Source organism: Leopardus geoffroyi, chromosome B3 (genome assembly GCF_018350155.1).
Source record: "Leopardus geoffroyi isolate Oge1 chromosome B3, O.geoffroyi_Oge1_pat1.0, whole genome shotgun sequence".
In the NCBI taxonomy this organism is placed as follows: Eukaryota; Metazoa; Chordata; class Mammalia; order Carnivora; family Felidae; genus Leopardus; species Leopardus geoffroyi.
This window is the reverse complement of record NC_059337.1, coordinates 99,151,260-99,168,921: the sequence shown is the minus strand read 5'-3', so window position 1 is coordinate 99,168,921 and position 17,662 is coordinate 99,151,260. Positions and strand designations below refer to the sequence as shown.

General features: G+C 42.0%; 1 long non-coding RNA gene across 1 annotated transcript; it reads left to right on the top strand.

The window, feature by feature from the left end:
- The first annotated feature begins 8,669 nt into the window (after window positions 1–8,669).
- On the top strand, window positions 8,670–16,228 carry LOC123582290. The gene is made up of 2 exons (XR_006704297.1): window positions 8,670–8,743; window positions 15,340–16,228. It is a non-coding gene; the product is annotated as an uncharacterized LOC123582290 (long non-coding RNA).
- The last annotated feature ends 1,434 nt before the right edge of the window (window positions 16,229–17,662 follow it).

Here is a 17,662-nt window from a genome sequence, read left to right as displayed (position 1 = left end):
AGGTGCCTTAAGGAAGGTAGTATTTTTACAGCTACTTCACAATTACAATGCCATGGGCCCCAGGTATGATGGACTTCTGCTACTTAAGAAGACATAAACACACACAGACAACAAGCATGCTTTGGCACAAAAGGAAGGAATATGTTAAATGGGCAATCGAAGTCTGCTCCAGAGAGAGAAGTGTAGAAAAGGCTCATTTGGCTTTAGGGAGATTTTTCAGTGTATTACAGCAATAGAAGGCTGCCCTCTCAAAGTTAAAAAACAGAACCAGAAGCACTGAGAACTTGTAACAAGTTCATTGAAGTGGTATTTAAATGAAATCTGCAAAGTTAACTTTGGTTGAAGAAAAAAAGTATGTGAAAAGAGGCTAAATCATCCTATGCACAAGTCAGAAAAAAGGAATGGGTGTACTTCTTTTATGGATAGAAAACCTCAGCTATCCGGAGCCCTCAGTCTTGCAGAACAGGTCAGGCCAAGAAGCTGAGAAGGAAGTGAACGAGCTTTCTGATGGTACAGCCCTAACCTTGAGCACGCTGAGCCCTTGGGGACAGGTACAAAGCTTGCTGGAAAAGAGACAGGACACAGAAACCCAGCAAACTAGGGGTCATTTGTGGAAGGGCAGGGGAGGAACAAAGGGAATCATGACAGGGGCACCTGGGTGGCTCAGTCGGTTAAGCGTCAGACTTCGGCTCAGGTCATGATCTCACAGTTTGTGGTTCGAGCCCCGCATTGGACTCTGTGCTGACGGATCGGAGCCTGGAGCCTGTTTCGGATTCTGTGTCTCCCTCTCTCTCTGCCCCTCCCCCACGCATGCTCTGTCTCTCAAGAATGAATAAACGTTAAATAAATAAATAAATAAATAAATAAATAAATAAATAAATAAAAAGAAATCATGACAAATCAGACACTAGAATAGACCTCAGAAAAGAGAGTCAGCCAGAAAAATTTAAGATGAAACAGCTCCTCAGGGTAACGTCCTTGACCGTGAGTTTAGGAGATTACTATGCTATTACATTTGTGGGTTGAAGCAGAAGGGGAAATTCTCAAGGCCATCAGTGGGGCGCCAGAAGTGCCTCCCAACAAGGACAGTCAAACAGTCTCAAAGATCATTTGCTAGGTGTGCAGTTCAGTTTCCCCATCTGCAAAATGGGGCTAATAATAGCACCTCTCTCAGTTAAGTTGTTGGAGTACCTACACAACAGTGCCTGGCACATAGTAAGCATTCAGTAAACATGATCTCTCTCTCTCTCTCCATATATATATATATATATATATATGGTCACATATATATAGTCAAATATATACATAGTCACATATATATATAGTGATATATCATAACACTATAATACTTGTGTTACCACCATTGAGAACTAGATCATTGACATATAATATTGTATTTACACAAATGACACTATGCATTAGATGTTTTATAGGTCCTCTCCTCCAGCATAGGATCCGCTGAAACACGATAAGCAGAAATACACAAAATTATATAAAATGACACTATAACAGAACAGGCTCAGCATTATGTGACTTGTATAAGGCAAGTACAAGAAAATGCTGTTTGAGAATTGTTAACTGATTAACCTTGTATCATATTAGAACTCAGACATGTTTACTGTTTAAATTCTGAATAGATCCTTAAATTATACAAAGTTAGGAGCACACCACATATAATTTTAGCTGGAGAGAAAAACGTCAGAGGGCTCAGACTCTCGTTCGTAAGGGAGCCTGTTTTGTTATACAAAAGGCAGAGTCAAACTGGTGTATAAGGAGCCAGCCCGAGGGTCAGTACCAGGATTTTCAGGAAGCACCCAGAAACTAAGCTCCAGGAAAAGATCAAAGCCAAATGTTGAGACCCAGACAGACTGCTGAAAGTCTTGCTTGTCATTCCAGACCGCTCTTTATACAGCAGCTCTTGAGTTGACCATGAGGCACAGTAAAACATCCACCCATGTATTTGGGTTCTCCAAAGAAACAGAACCAATAGGATTGGTACATAGAGGGGGAGAGAGAGATTTATTTAAAGAGTCATGCTCATATGATTATGGAGGCTGGCAAGTCCAAATCTGTAGGGTAGGCTGGCAGGCTAGAGATCTGGGAAAATACAAATGTTGCAGAATTCTCCCTCCTTCTGGGCAGATCAGTCTTTTTTATTAAGGTCTTCAAGTGATTGGACAAGGCCCATCCACATTCTGGAAAGCAATCTGCTTTAGTCACAGTCTATTGACTTAAATGTTAACATCATCTAACACTAACTTCACAAAGACATCTAGAATAATGTTTGACCAAATATGTGGGTATCATGGTCCAGCCAAGTTGACACATAAAATTCACCACTACAATCCACTCTCGAGCAATTAGGAGGCCACCCTCTGAATCGCAGCACCTAGGCTAAGGCTCTGGAAATGATCACAATCTCTAGAAATGATCTCAAGAATTAAAGCTAAGGAAGCTCCTGTCTCTGAACTTCTGGTAGGGCAGAAATATCCTATCAGTACGCAGCTTCCTGAAACATACGTGTATTTCAACATACTGGTTCTGGTGTTTCAGCTCAAGACAATACACTAAAAGGCTAGTAAGGACTGGCACAAAGCTCAGCATTGGTGATTGGGAAATTTTTTTTTAATCAGAAACTAATTTATGAATAGATGTTGTCCTTTAACATTTAAAAATTCCCATGAAAAAAACAATTTGATTCCCATGAAACTGGCTTTGCTGAGGACCATTTGCCAGGCTGGTTAAGTTTGTGTGTTTAAGAAGGCAGACAGGGGGCGCCTGGGTGGTTCAGTCGGGTGAGCGTCAGACTTCAGCTCAGGTCATGATCTCACGGTTTATGGGTTCAAGCCCTGTGTTGGGCTCTGCGCTGACATGTCAGAGCCTGAAGCCTACTTCAGATTCTGTGTCTCCCTCTCTCTCTCTCTGCCCCTCCCCTGCTTGTGCTCTGTCTCTCTCTGTCTCTCAAAAATAAATAAATATTTTTAAAAATCAAAAAAAAAAAAAAATAATAAGGCAGACAGGCTGACTCTGGGATGTGTTCAGTCTGCAATGCCCATCAAATAAGACCTTCAATGAGTAGAAATTATCTTGGAAGAATGAAGGTATCAGATATTTACTTTCTACCAATGGGGCACATCAATAGGCAAAGAACACAGCAAAATATCTTGTATGTATTCAAATGTTGAGGGAACTGAAGCAAAACAATTTTTAGCAAATTCTTTCATTGCTCTGCACCTTAATAAACAGGTAATTTACTAAGAAAGGGCCTATCTAGGAGTTGCCAAAATATTTGATTTACTTTATAACGTTTAAGTCACTCTGTGGAACAATCACAGTTTTATTCAAAACACAAAACATTAACGCCTTAGACTGTGCAGCCATTCATTCTCATTTTGGCAATAAAGGTTCTCAGCACCCGAGACACTGTCGGTTGAACCTTAAGGAAAGCTTATATAGAATTGTGGTCTGGCATCCTGACAGCAAATGTCAAAGCTTCCTTGTGAAGATAAAACCTTTTTAATCTTTAGAGTAAGCACCCTGCAAGCCCTACTGTACATTCTTGAGATGTTGAAATATAGTCCTCTGTCTTTCTCCATGAAATAAACAGGGTGGGGTAAAGCTGATAGGCGCTGCCTTTGGATCCTGATCTGATACCTCTGGAGCAGGAATGCAAATAGCCTACTGCTCCACATCATGCTGTCAAGTCAAAGCTCCTGACACAGCTGGGAGGGGGACTTCCAACCTGGGGTTACTGACCCACTTTGCAGGAAAGCGACCACCTTTATGTTCATCAGGACCTCTGTCCCTACATGAGCAGGGAACGGCACTGCAACTACACGAGGCTTCATCTGTGCATAAAAGAAAGAACCTGCACTCAGGAAGTAACAGAGTTTCCAGTACTTGCCAGGATCCTCAATGTTCTTTACATAGTTTGGAGGTGTTGTGTCTCATTTGTGAGTTGTTTTAATGGTTGCAAAGTTCACCCATAAATATTCAGGGTACCTTATACTTATCCTACATAATAGCTAACTCCTTAGGGAAAATCTCCCAGAGCCATCATTCACAAAGTGTTTTCCAGAAAGCACCATGTCATCAGAAATCAAGGTCACTTGGGGGAGGAGGAGGAAGGATTCTGAGATTAATTTCAGAAAAACATGATTAAATAAAATTCAATAGTTCTCTACTGCAGGACTTCTCAGAGCCCTTTAAATGCTAATATGGGTTGCCATTTGTGTGTTTTGTGTGTGCACTGTGGGGTGTTGTATGTACTGTGTGCCTGTTGCATGTATTGTGTACGTTGTATCACAGAACTTATGTTTTTCAAGGTATATTCAGAGTATAAACTGGAAAATACAATTTATTTAACCTTAACTTTTTGAATGTACTTCTTAAGCTTTATTTTTGTTTTCTGCACTTAAAAAATCAGTATACTTTTAAACTAGATGAAATAGTTCATTACAACATAGCTATTTCTTGTTTATCAGAATTTTTGGTAAGCTTGTATAAAAGAAACTTCTACTAAATACATACAATTTCCTGGGCACCTGGGTGGCTCAGTCAGTGAAGCAACCAACTTCAGTTCAGGTCATGATCTTGGCTCATGAGTTTGAGCCCCTCCTCAGGCTCTATCTATGCTGACAGCTCAGAGCCTGGAGCCTGCTTCAGATTGTGTGTGTGTGTGTGTGTGTGTGTGTGTGTGTGTGTGTGTGTGTGTGTCTGTCTGTCTGTCCCTCCCCTGCTCATGCTCTGTTTCTCTGTGTCTCTCAAAAATAAACATCAAAAAAAATTTTTTTAAATACATAAAATTTGCCATCAAGTCTGCAATGCACTTGAAAAGTATTCAGCAAAAAACTGAATATATCAGGCCTTGATGCTAATAATTCAATGAAATGCAGTTTTTAAAAATAATATTCTGTTCTTAACAGAATGGGGGAGGGGAAGGAAAAAAAAGTTAGGGACGGAGGGAGCCAAACCATAAGAGACTCTTAAAAACTGAGAACAATCTGAGGGTTGACGGGGGGGTGGGAGGGTGGGTGATGGGTATTGAGGAGGGCACCTGTTGGGATGAGCACTGGGTGTTGTATGGAAACCAATTTGACAATAAATTTCATATTAACAAAATTTTTTAAATAAAAAAATAATATTCAAAGAAGAAATAAAGCACTAATGAAAGAGTAGCAATCATACTTCAAATATTCCTATACAAACATAAATTATAAGAACATTTAAATATAGGGGCACCTGGGTGGCTCAGTCGGTTAAGCATCATGATCTTGCAGCCCATGGGTTCGAGCCCTGCATCGGGCTCTGTGCTGACAGCTCAGAGTCTGGAGCCTGCTTCAGATTCTACATCTCCTCTCTCTGCCCCTCCCCTGATTGCACTTTGTCTCTCTCTCTCTCAAAAATAAATAAACATTAACAATTTTTTTAAAATATACAAATGCAGAGAATCAATACAACATTATTCATTGTACCATGACTCAAACCTTGACATTGCACAATTCCTAAAACTTTAGCCATTCTAAAGCTAATTTCCAAGAAGTAAGTACCTAAAATAATTTTAATATTGTATCCAACGTCTTTCTTGTCCTTTCTTGGCACTTTATTCTTTCACTTGATCTTGGTTTTCTTTTCAGCCAATCTCACCTGTCCAACACTACCTGAGCAAATATGGTAACATATAAAGCTAAATCATGATTAACTTGCTGAACTACAGAAAGTCACTCAATGCCTACTTCCCATCAATCAACTAACAGCAAGGGTCCAAATCTGGTACTCTCACAAGGTTCAACCACTCTTTTCTAATATTTCAAAAGCTAATGGAAATTGCATTAACTATAACATCAAATGTCTTTGCTTTTAGCCAAATTATATTAATTATAATTATTATGTTACTACTGCAAACTGATCAGAAGCTCTGTGTGTCTAATTAAGCAGAAATAGATGGGGAAGTGAACGATTACTTAACAAATTCAGTTAAAGTGACAGACAAAAATCTTCCAAACTTGGGGTACGTGGAGAAAAGAAATGATGAAAATGTTTAGCATTATGGAACTAAAAATGCCCCACCTCTGCTGACAATGAAAAACGCTTGCTGAGAACTTACTAGTGTCATGTGCCATGCTAAGTAACTTACATGCATTATTTCATTCAATCCTCAACACCCTGAAGTAGGTACTATTTTAATAGTTAAGGTAACAGGCTCAGAGGGGTTAAAATTTGCCAAGGCTGTATAGCTAGTAAGTAGCAGAGCTGAGATTTAAACCCACTCTCTTGCATGCTACTGGGATAAGGAGACAGTACCGCATTTCTGTTGCTGAGTAACAAATTACTACCAGCTTGGTAGCCTAAAACAACATCCATTTATTCTCTCAGTTTCTACAGGTGAGAAGTTAGGCATGGCTTAACTGGGTCCTCTGCTCAGAGTCTCTCAAGCCTGCAGCCTAGGTGTCAGCCCAGCTGCATTTTTTTCTGGAGTGTGGGGGCCTTTTCCCTGTTCCCATGGTTTCCAGCATAATTCAGTTTCTTGTAGATGAAGGACTGAAGTCCCGGTTTTCTTGCTGGCTCTCACCCGGGTACCATTCTCAGCCTCAGAGGCTGCCCACAGTTCATTGCCATGTGGTAGCTTACTTCTTCAAGGCCAGAAGGACAATCTCTCTCTCTGGAATCTACTACAATGGAGTCTTATATAACAATAACCATGGAGGTGACTATTACTGTTGCCATATCCCATTTGCTAAAAGCAACTCATAGGCTTTTACAAGTATGACTCACTGGGCTCATCTTAAAATTGTGCCTACTATAGGTACCAGTGTTCCATTCCTAATTGTTTTATTTATTTAACTGATGATTATTTTCTGCATAAGGGTCAACACTACATGGAAACATCAAAGCATTCAGGTTGGCCACAGCTCAGACAATTGACAACAACAGAAATCAAATGATAGATTATACAATATGGATCCTCAAATTCCATAAGTCTGAGGACTTTTGTGTCTACAGTAAATCTGAAATTTCATTGTTACATAATTTGAGATCAGTGTTAGATAAATTCCCAGTGAATGAAGAATATTATTTAGCAGATAACACTTACAACTAATTTTCAGTCTATCAGTGAACTTCGTATACAATAAGTAAGGAACATTTAAGTGCTGAGTTTTTCGAACCAGTAATTAAATAAACCAACACTGAGCTGCCATTTTATAACTGCTGAACTGAAACCTAAGGAAAAGGTTTTCATGGCAACCTCCAGAGCTGGGAAGGTTGAGGTGACCCAGTTGCTTACAGGCATAACCATTGGTGAGATCGTCAAGGGGTACATTCCTTCTGTACAGCAATATCGTGCTGGCTTTGTTAGTCAAATTCTCTTCAGGCTTACAAGCAGGATATGTGAACAAATTGTTAGCAGGTATAAAAGTTTATTACAGAGAACCATGGGAAAGTTCAGCAAAAGGGGGAATTATCCATCAGCACCATAGATACTCAGGGACCTCAGCTGACTGACTGCAATGTCCAGCCAGCTTCACAGATAATCGGTGCCATTTGCTCACCCTTGCTCCAGACAAAACAACAGCCTTTAGCTGAGTGGCCTTTTCTTTGATCATCTTATATGTATATATATATTTTTAAATAGGGGATTTGGCTGGTTCATGTAGCAATGCATGGTTAGGAGGGATTTAATGGGTATGATTTCTCCCAGTCTCCCAGGAGTGATTGGTTCCCTCACACCATGCCCACACAGCATTGCCTTCAGTTTTGAATCTGGCCCAGGTCCAGTAGGTAGGAGCCAGTTAATAGGAAACTCTACCCATTAAGAGAATATGAACTAATTAATGACTACAGCCATGACAGAAAGTTGGGAGGCCACTGTCTTAAAAGATGGATGTGTATGTGAATGGTCTTCAAATATGTATGACTATCCTCTTTAGTCCAAGTGGTTCAAATGAGGATGTATAAATCAAACGCTATAAAAAATTTTTAATCTCTTTGACTCTTTGAGGGTCTGTGACCTGAGAATTTGCCCTAAGGAAAAAAAAAAAATCGACATCAAAGGAGGAAAAAAAAGTGTGTTTGAAGATATGTAAACTGAGAACAAACTGAGGGTTGATGGGGGTGGGAGGGAGGGGAGGGTGGGTGACGGGTATTGAAGAGGGCATCTTTTGGGATGAGCACTGGGTGTTGTATGGAAACCAATTTGACAATAAATTTCATATATGTAAAAAAAAATGAAGATATGTTATGGTATTGTTTATAATAAGTCCAAATCAGAAACAACCTAAATGCCCAATAAGACAGGATAAAGACCCAAATAACCTAATAAAATAAACACTAAACAAATAAACAAGTAAATATGTTGTATGCTGCTATGGGCTGTTTTGTGTCCCCAAGAAAACATGTGTTAAAGTCCTAACTCAGAATGTGACCTTATTTGGAAACAAGGATAATTGTACATGGATTCATTAAATTAACTGAGGTCAAATGGAATAGGGTGAACCTTCAGCTAGTATGACTGGTAGCATTTTATGAAGTAGGAAAGAGACACGGCGGGAAGGCAGCCATGTAAAGATGGAGGCAGAGACTGAGTGGTGCATCTACATCCATGGAATGCCAAGGGTTGCCAGCCATCACCAGAAGCCAGGACAGAGGCACGGAACAGAATCTCAGAACCCTCAGAAGGAACCAACCCTCCCAGCACCTTGATTCCAGACTTCAAGCCTCCAGAAGCGGGAGAGAATAAACTTACGTAGTTTCAAGCTACCCTATTTGTGGTACTTTGTTATGGCAGCCGTAGGAAACTAATACATATGCTCCATAGAGAAAGTAATATGGAGAATAATAAAAACACGAGTGTGGAGAGGAAGTATTGGGTGGGAAGACAGCTCTTCATATAGTTCAGGGAGAACTGTCAAAGGTAAGATGGTATTTGACCAGAAATACCAGAAGCAAGGAGGAACAAGACAGGCAGCTGTCTGTGGGGAAGAACCTATCAGGTTAGGATACACCCAGGCAAAGCTCCAAAGGGAGAGCAAACTGGACACCTGTGTGGCTGGAGCAGGGTGGACGTGGGCCAGAGGGGTGGGGGTAGAAGCACTGATGGTTTGTGGCAGCTTTTACTAGCAGTGAGTTTGGAATACCCCTTCCGAGGCTTTTGAACAGACCGATGACAGTATCTGATTACTGTGTTGAACATCAACTGTCAGGGTCCAGAAAAGAATCAGGAGGAAGACCCATTCGGTAGCTTTTGAAATCATCCAACCAGGGGATGAAGGTGGTTTGGGCCAGGGTGGTTGCAATGAAGATGAGATGAAAGGTGAGTTCTGATTCTAAACATTCTTTTTTTTTTTTTTTTTTTTAATTTTTTTTTCAACGTTTATTTATTTTTGGGACAGAGAGAGACAGAGCATGAACGGGGGAGGGGCAGAGAGAGAGGGAGACACAGAATCGGAAACAGGCTCCAGGCTCCGAGCCATCAGCCCAGAGCCTGACGCGGGGCTCTAACTCACGGACCGCGAGATCGTGACCTGGCTGAAGTCGGACGCTTAACCGACTGCGCCACCCAGGTGCCCCAGATTCTAAACATTCTTGAAGGGAAGAGCTGGTAGGTTTTGCTGAAGGGCTGGATGTGTGATATAAATGAGTCAAAGAAAACATCAGACCAAGTTGGAGGCCCGCCGTAGGTCAAGGATGGAGACCTTGCTAAGATTGGGACCTGGGGTGCAGGTTCATTAGAGTTTAGCTTTAGACCTACTTAGTTCAATACCTTCATGAGTCATAGAGATGCCACAGAGATGGCCGAAAGGCAGTTGTACTTATGTTCAGCTCTAAAGATAGAACTGGGGAGCTGGCAGTACACGCATGGTATTTGAGGCCACGGTAATGGATGGGATCACTGGGCACGAGAGTACAGCTGGAGAAGAGAGGCAGCCTGAAGCCTTAGGACTGAACTCTGGGGCACTTCCCACTGTTAGATACTGGAGAGGTTCAGAGCGCCTGGGTGGCTCAGTTGGTTGAGTGTCCAACTTCGGCTCAGTTCATGATCTCTTGGTTGACAAGTTCGAGCTCCACGTCAGGCTCTGTGCTGATAGCTCAGAGCCTGGAGCCTCGTTCGGATTCTGTGTCTCCCTCTCTCTCTGCCCCTCCCACGCTCATGCTCTGTCTCTCTCTGTCTCAAAAATAAATATAACCATTAAAAAAAATTTTTTTAAAGAAATTGGAGAGGTTCTGCAGAAATTTAGAAGATTCTAAAGTGGAGAACCGAGAGAGAGAGAGAGAGAGAGAGAGAGAGAAAGAGAGAGCGCTGTCCTAGCAGCTAAATGTAAAAAAAATTCAAGAAGAGAATGGTGAAATATTGTGCAGCCATTATAAATAATGTATTCTCATCTTAATGTTACAGGAATAGGTTGAGGTGATGTGGAGTGAAAAAAATGAGGACTCCAGAGTGTATTGAGCAAAGTGTTAATTTTGTTCAAAGAAAATTACGTAGGCATAGAAAAACAGAATGAAGCTATAGCAATGCAAACTGTTACTTCTAATTTCCACTAGAGGATGACTTTTGTTTTCTGTTTTTAGAGCAATTTCCAAGTTTTCACCAAGTACCTATTTTTTCATAAATGTATATATGAAATTTCTTAAAATCTAATAGCAAAGGACTCTGGGTTCAGTGGTTTAAAAATGAAACTATGTAACACTTGGAGAGTCTTCTAAGCAAAACAGTAGAAACTTGTTGACATATCATGTGGTTAAGTGTTTTTTGGTTGATTTCAGTTTGCTCTCTTCTCCAAAAAAATAAAGCATGGAAGTATTTTTTTAATGTTTATTTATTTTTGAGAGCGAGAGAGAGAAAGAGAGAGCATGAGCAGGGGAGGGGCAGAGAGAGAAGGAGACACAGAATCCTAAGCAGGCTCCAGGCTCTGAGCTGTCAGCACAGAGCCCTACACGGGGCTTAAACTCATGAACTGTGAGATCATTACCTGAGCCGAAGTAGGACACTTAACCAGCTGAGCCACCCAGGTGCTCTAAAAACAGGGAAGTATTGAGATTTTTTTCATCTGCATTATAATTATCTCTTTTCAGAAAGGAGCAGTGTAATTAAAATAGAATCTGATTATTTTTAATTCACATAAATGATCATTTCTACAGATATGTAGAAGCTGGGTTTCCATTTTTAAATGTTAGGGTTTTAGCAAAATAACTCAGACAGAGAAAGACAAATACTATATGATCTCACATCTATGTGGAAGCTAAAAAAAACTGAACTAGAAACAGAGAACAGATTGGTGGTTGCCAAAGGTCAGGGTTCCAGAAGGTAGGCAAAATGGGTAAAGGGAATCAAAAGGTACAAACTTCCAGTTATAAAATAAATAAATCACGGGGATATCATGTACAGCACTGTGACGAGAATTAATAATAGTGTATTGTATACTTGAAAGTTGCTAAGAGAGCAGATCTTAAAAGTTTTTATCTCAACAATAAAAAAAAAATTATGTAACTATGTGAGGTGATGGCTGTTAATTAAACCTAATGTGGTGATCATTTTTGCAGTATATACATATATCAAATCATTATGTGGCACACCTTGAACTTATACAATGTTATATGTCGACTATATCTTAGTAAAACTGGAAAATAAAATAAAATAAAATTTAAAAACAAAAAACAAAAGCAAAACACAAATGTTAGGGTTTCAATGTAACCTTAAGCCTTAATAAGTTTGTGTCCTGGTTTTCTGGTATTAAATGAGCTTGATGAACCCTCCATGCTCCCTAGTGTGCTTGTAGGACTATTAGAGTAAATCACATACAGTGGTCTCACTGCCTGTCTGTGGGAATATGTTCTAAGACCGCTTCCCCCCCCCCCATGGATGCCTGAAACCATGGATAGCATTGAACCCTATGGTTTTTCCTGTACATGTATAACAAAACTGAATTTATAAAACAGGCAAAGAGATGAACAATGTTAATAATAATAACAAACTAGCAGGGGCGCCTGGGTGGCTCAGTGGGTTAAGCATCTGACTTTGGCTCAGGCCATGCCCTCATGGTTCGGGAGTTTGGGCCCCGAGTTGGGCTCTGTGCCAACAGCTCAGAGCCTGGAGCCTGCTTTAGATTCTGCATCTCCCTCTCTCTCTGCCCCTCCCCCACTCGTGCTCGCTCTCTCTCTCTCTCTAAAATAAATAAACATAACAAAATTAATAATACACTAGAACAATTACAATGATACACTATAATAAAAGTTATGTGAATGTGGTCTCTCTCTCCAAAATTATCTTATTGTCCTATACTCAGCCTCCTTCTCTCTGTGATGATGTGAGATGATGAAATACCTATGTGCTGAGATGAAGCGAGGTGAATGACACAGCCATTGTGACATTGCGTTAGGCTACTTATGGCCTTCCAATGATACGTCGGAGGAGGATCACCTACTTCCATACTGCGGTCAACCGCGGGTAACTGAAACTGTGGAAAGCAAAACCACAGATAAGGAGGGGAGGGACTACTATAGGGCTACTGTAGGGTAATGGTGGGACTGAAGAGAGAAGGTGGGCAACCCTTCACCAGCCTCCTCCAGGCTCTGGCCTCACTTGCAGCAGCCAACACTAACAGCAATAGATGGCTTAAACCAGTCAGTTTGCTTTTAATGCCCAAGAGTGGCCACACTATCTCTGTAGATAGTCCCGGGGGAAACAGCTCCTCATTGGCAGGGGAAGGAGGGCTGGTTTCCAGCCAGGCCCCAGAAGTGCAGGTTTAATTTCTGAGGCTGGTCGTAAGACAGGAGCCATGTTACCCTGTTATTAGCCTGGTGGAGCCAGCATTTGAGCTGAGCTCTGCCCACCCTGAGGCCCTGCCCGGGCATGTGCTGGAAGCCTCTTTGAACAGCTTCAAATAACAACATTTTATGTCTCAAAATACCACAAGCAATTGAGGGTAGTCTGGACTCAGCAGGCTGCACATTTATTTAAGCAGTTTATCCCTGATTCTCTTAGCAAAAAGCAGGGTAGGGGAGAGGAGAAGAGGTTGACGAAGAGAAGTGACAGATGCAGTTATAAAGTTCCAAACATACCCCTTTCCTCTGAAGTTAATTCCTCAATAAAACATGCACACAACTCAAAAGCAAACAACACACAGAGCTGACCTCTACCCTAGGAATTAGGAATAAGGTTGGATTTATGTGTCATACACTGGAAGTAGACAGTTTTTCATCCGAGAGAAGGCTAATAAGCAGAACGAGATAACCCTTGGCTATCTCTCTGAAATACTAGGTTCCCTAAGAAGGCATTCTCCCTACCAGGGGAAAGAGACGGGATTTGGAATCTGTAATATGATCAGCCTCTTACTGAAGTGTTTGAATTCCTTAACCATTCAGAGACCCAACTCACTTCCTATTTCTGTAAAATGTGGGCTAATCAGATCCACAGCCAGACTGGCTGTGAGGACCAAACACTATAAGCACAGTAGGCTTTTCTTTGTTCTAACATTCACTGTGTGCTACATTATGTGAGCAGGGCCACTGCCCACGTGCCCTCTAGGACCACCTTACCTCTCACAGCGGTTGTTCCATAAGCATAGGGTTCTCTCCTTCCCACCACATGCCCACCTCTCACCCACCAACTTCAATGCCATGAAAGTCATGGCAATCCACGGCTGCTTCCTCATTCACCCTGCTTCTTTCAGTCAGCTCTTGCCATCCCCCTTCCTACTTGCATTTCCCAGTACTCGGGAATTCTGAATCAATCTGTAATTCCTCTTCCTAGAATCCTTCCCCAAGAGTTCTGATCACATGTAAAACAAGTTTAGCCATTGTGCAAATTAGTTCTATGGCCAAGTTCCTAACACAGTCTAGTAAAAGCCAAGGGTGGGACTGGGAAAATGAAGTCAGTGTGACAGCCCCATGGTGAGTAGGAGGGTAGGAAGGCTGTGTGATCCAGAGGAAAAACACTAGGCCTGGGAGTCAGAGGACCACAGGCCCAGTCCTAGAACTGCTGTGGGTCACATATTTAACATCCTCGGGCTTCTGGATCCCCACAGAGGAGGTCAGACATGGCAAATAGGTGGCACTGGTGACAATATTTACCCACTCCTCCCATACCCATGGCAAACATCCCTGATCAATCAGTCTATTCTTTCCCACAAAACCCACACTAGACCCAGCACTCTGGGCAGCCACTGTCATGTAACTGGAGTTAGCACAGGAGAAAAAAATCTCTTTGGTGTCCCTGAGCTATAATCTAAAATCTCCCTTAGTATTTGGACATTCTCTGCTTCTGTGATGTGAATTTCCTCAAAGTACAGGTTTGCTGATTGAGGAGCATCACCAGAAAAGGGGGAATCAGGACTTCCTAGAAATCAGCCATATATGCCTATGGTCTAGTACCCCTTTATACTTGTAGCTCTGGGCAGACTCCAGAATGGTCCTGCCAGCATGCCACACAGAGGAAAGCCAATCTTAACTATAACTCACAGCTGGGTGGAGCTTGGCTCCAGCCCATGCGCATGCAATGTGGGATGGCCCTTTAAAGCACAATACTGATTTTTTTGTTAGGGTCTCCCAAGAACAGATCCCATGAGCCTTGTTTCACCGTGGATAACCAGACTAATTCCACAGATTCTGCTGTGCCAAGTCTTTCCTTATTTGCTAGTTTCAATGTCTGTTTTGGCCTCCTGCCTGGCCTGGGAAGCCCTGGCCCTCTCTACTGTAGATTCCACAGCCCGTGACCTCGACTCAACTCTCTATCTGGCTCCAGCCATCTTCGACTGACCCCTCTCCCTGCCAGACCCAGAACTGCCCTGTGTTGCCTCATCTGCCCCAGACCGTATATCTGACACGCAGACTCTAGACTGAGTCTCCCCAGATGTATCTGACTCCTCACCATTTTCCCCACTAGCATGTAAGTGATGCCCAGCTTTGGGAACCACCAAAACAATAACACCTCTCCTGACCCTGCTGGGCCCATGAAATTGTGTTATCTTTGCTCCTCAACAGCTTTCAATAGCTTCCACTCCCTTTTCTTATCTACATTCCTTTACTTGGCTTCTCAGGACCTTTGTGATCAGCCATCCCACTTACTTCCTAACACATCCCTTCCCTGAAGCCACTCTGATCTTCCTACTGGGCCATCCACCCCCCAGCCCTCCTCTACCTCTGGGCCTCCAGCCATCATGTTCCTCTTGCCAGGAACTTCCTGCCTTCTTTTTCAGGCCCCAAATCTACCAATTCTTCACAATCCAGCTTACATCCCATCTCCCCTATGAGGCTTCCTCTGACTATGCCAGCCTGTTTTTTATCTAACCTATAACTTTTTATACCAGGCAATCTTGTACTAAATTATCTATTACTTCACAGGATTTGCAGATGTTTCGTCGGTGTTGGCCTTAACTTCTCAACCAAAGTGAAAGCTTTTGGAGGGCAAGAACCTACCATATGACCTGAGTATCCTTCACCGGTAACATCACAACAAACCAACAAACACAGCAAACGTTGAGCACCTCTTCTATGACAGAATGCTTAGGAAACACCTGCTCATTCATCTTTCTAACCACTGGATAAGCCTACTGAGATGCATCAAGTTCTTGCCCATCTATGTCCAATCTGGGACATAACAGATCCTTCTCATCCTGAGTTAAAGAAAAGGTTAAATGATGCCAGAGCCCAAGAAAGTATCTGCCTATCAGGCTTCAGCAGTGGTTTTCGAACTTTTAAGTATAAAGATCATCTGGAACATTTTCGAGAAGAGAAGATTCCCCAGCTGTACTGACACAGTTTCTGAATGACGGGGTCTGGGGGGAGACCTGAAATGTGCATTTTAATGAGTAGTCTAGGTAATTTTGAAGTAGACAGTTCATCACCCTGAGAAAGATTGGACTGTGGGACGTTTTCCAGAGATAATCTGCAGTGTGTGGGCAAAGGTGGAGAAGGGGCCACCACTCCCCAAAAGTCTACCCAGGTGGCCTATGGCTGAGAATTTCCTCAGTCTTTTCCTTGGTTATAGTCCAATTGTGGTTACCAAATCTCTGAGACTTTCAGCCAAAAGACCATTTGGCCTGGAAGGATCATTTTTATCTACAGTGATCTCCCTCCCAAAGGCCTCTCCATCTGGCCTGTCCTCACTGGAGGGAGCAAATCAACAGACCAGTGCTCTCATATAACCAGCTGCAGTGTGGGGCTTACAGGCTGCTTTAACTCCTGTTATGAATCAGAATGCAATTATGAATAATTTGTATGAGGCTTGTCACGTCTTGTTTCAGTCTTTCTTCAGCTCATCGTTGTCGCTGTTCAGCCTTTCAAGTACTTATACGTCTAATTATTTTAAGGGCTTCAAGTCTGGAATACTACACTGCAGCATTACCCAGAATCTAGCTTCCCATAGCTGACATCTCAGTAAGCTCTCATATTTACCACCCCACATCTCAAAAGTAAGGAAACAGAGAAACCTTTTGAACAGGCAAGGCAGAGGCGGGTGGGGTGCCTTGACTCCCCTGCATCCTGCTGGCACCTGGCTGAGTAACTCTACTGTGTGTCCTAGCATGTTATACACAGAGGCCTGAGGCCAGATGGTTTTCCACAACAACTTCTGCAGCATTATTAACACCCATCCTGTTTATACATGGGGACTTTGCATGGTAAACAACTGTTAATGGAAAGAAATAAAGTCTATATATATATATATATATATATATATATATATATATATGTGTGTGTGTGTGTGTGTGTGTGTGTATATGTATATATACATATATGTGTGTGTGTATATATATATGTATATATACATATGTGTGTGTGTATATATATGTATATATACATATATGTGTGTATATATATATATACACATATATATGTGTGTGTGTGTGTGTATATATATACATAGCCTTTGCCCGAAAGCAGATGTTAAACCATCAGGTTCCAAAGAGAAAGAACCTTGTATAAATGATCCTCTAAGCCTAATTAAAAATCTCTACTTCAGGAATGCCTGGAATCAAATGGGAGAAATATTCTCTTGAGATTTCCCCAGAGGCAGCGAAGGCCTCCCTGGTCTTCCCAGGCACAAGAGACAGCCCAGAGAACCGTTGGTGTTTCCTCTGAGACAAGCAGATAGAGTCCAAGATGCTCCGAAGAATAGTAAAATTCACACGTTCTCTTTCCCCTTCCAAAGCTTGATTCCACCCTGGGGTTCACGATAAGCATGTGCAATGTGTTTATTTAAAAACTGGTTTTTGCTTTCTTGCAGGTGTGTGGGGTTTCAGAGCCAGGGGCAGGACTGCAGGGTGGGAAGGGCATCTGAGAAGCCTGAGAATAAGGACACCCCATGTGGTGGAAGAAAGGAAATGTGTGCCTACCCATTTTTGCAGCTGGCCCTTTCCATTTGCCTAACACTGGACTCTTGCAGGCCCCAAGCAAAGGCATCACATCAATCTGCTTGGCTTGTGTTCAATTCCCTTTTAACCCCCCGAGCCTTAGGAGAATCACCTTTCTGACAAGTGAATTCATTAAACTTCACTAAGTCTCTTTGAAATCATGATTCTCCCTTTGAAATGATAGCCACATTAAAGGCTATTGTTTGGCATTAAAGTTCAAAAATGCATTACCTTTTATCACCATTCAAAAGAGAACCAGAGACTGAGTCAATAAACCAAAGAGAAGAGCACCCAGGTAGGAAAGGGCAGCTGGG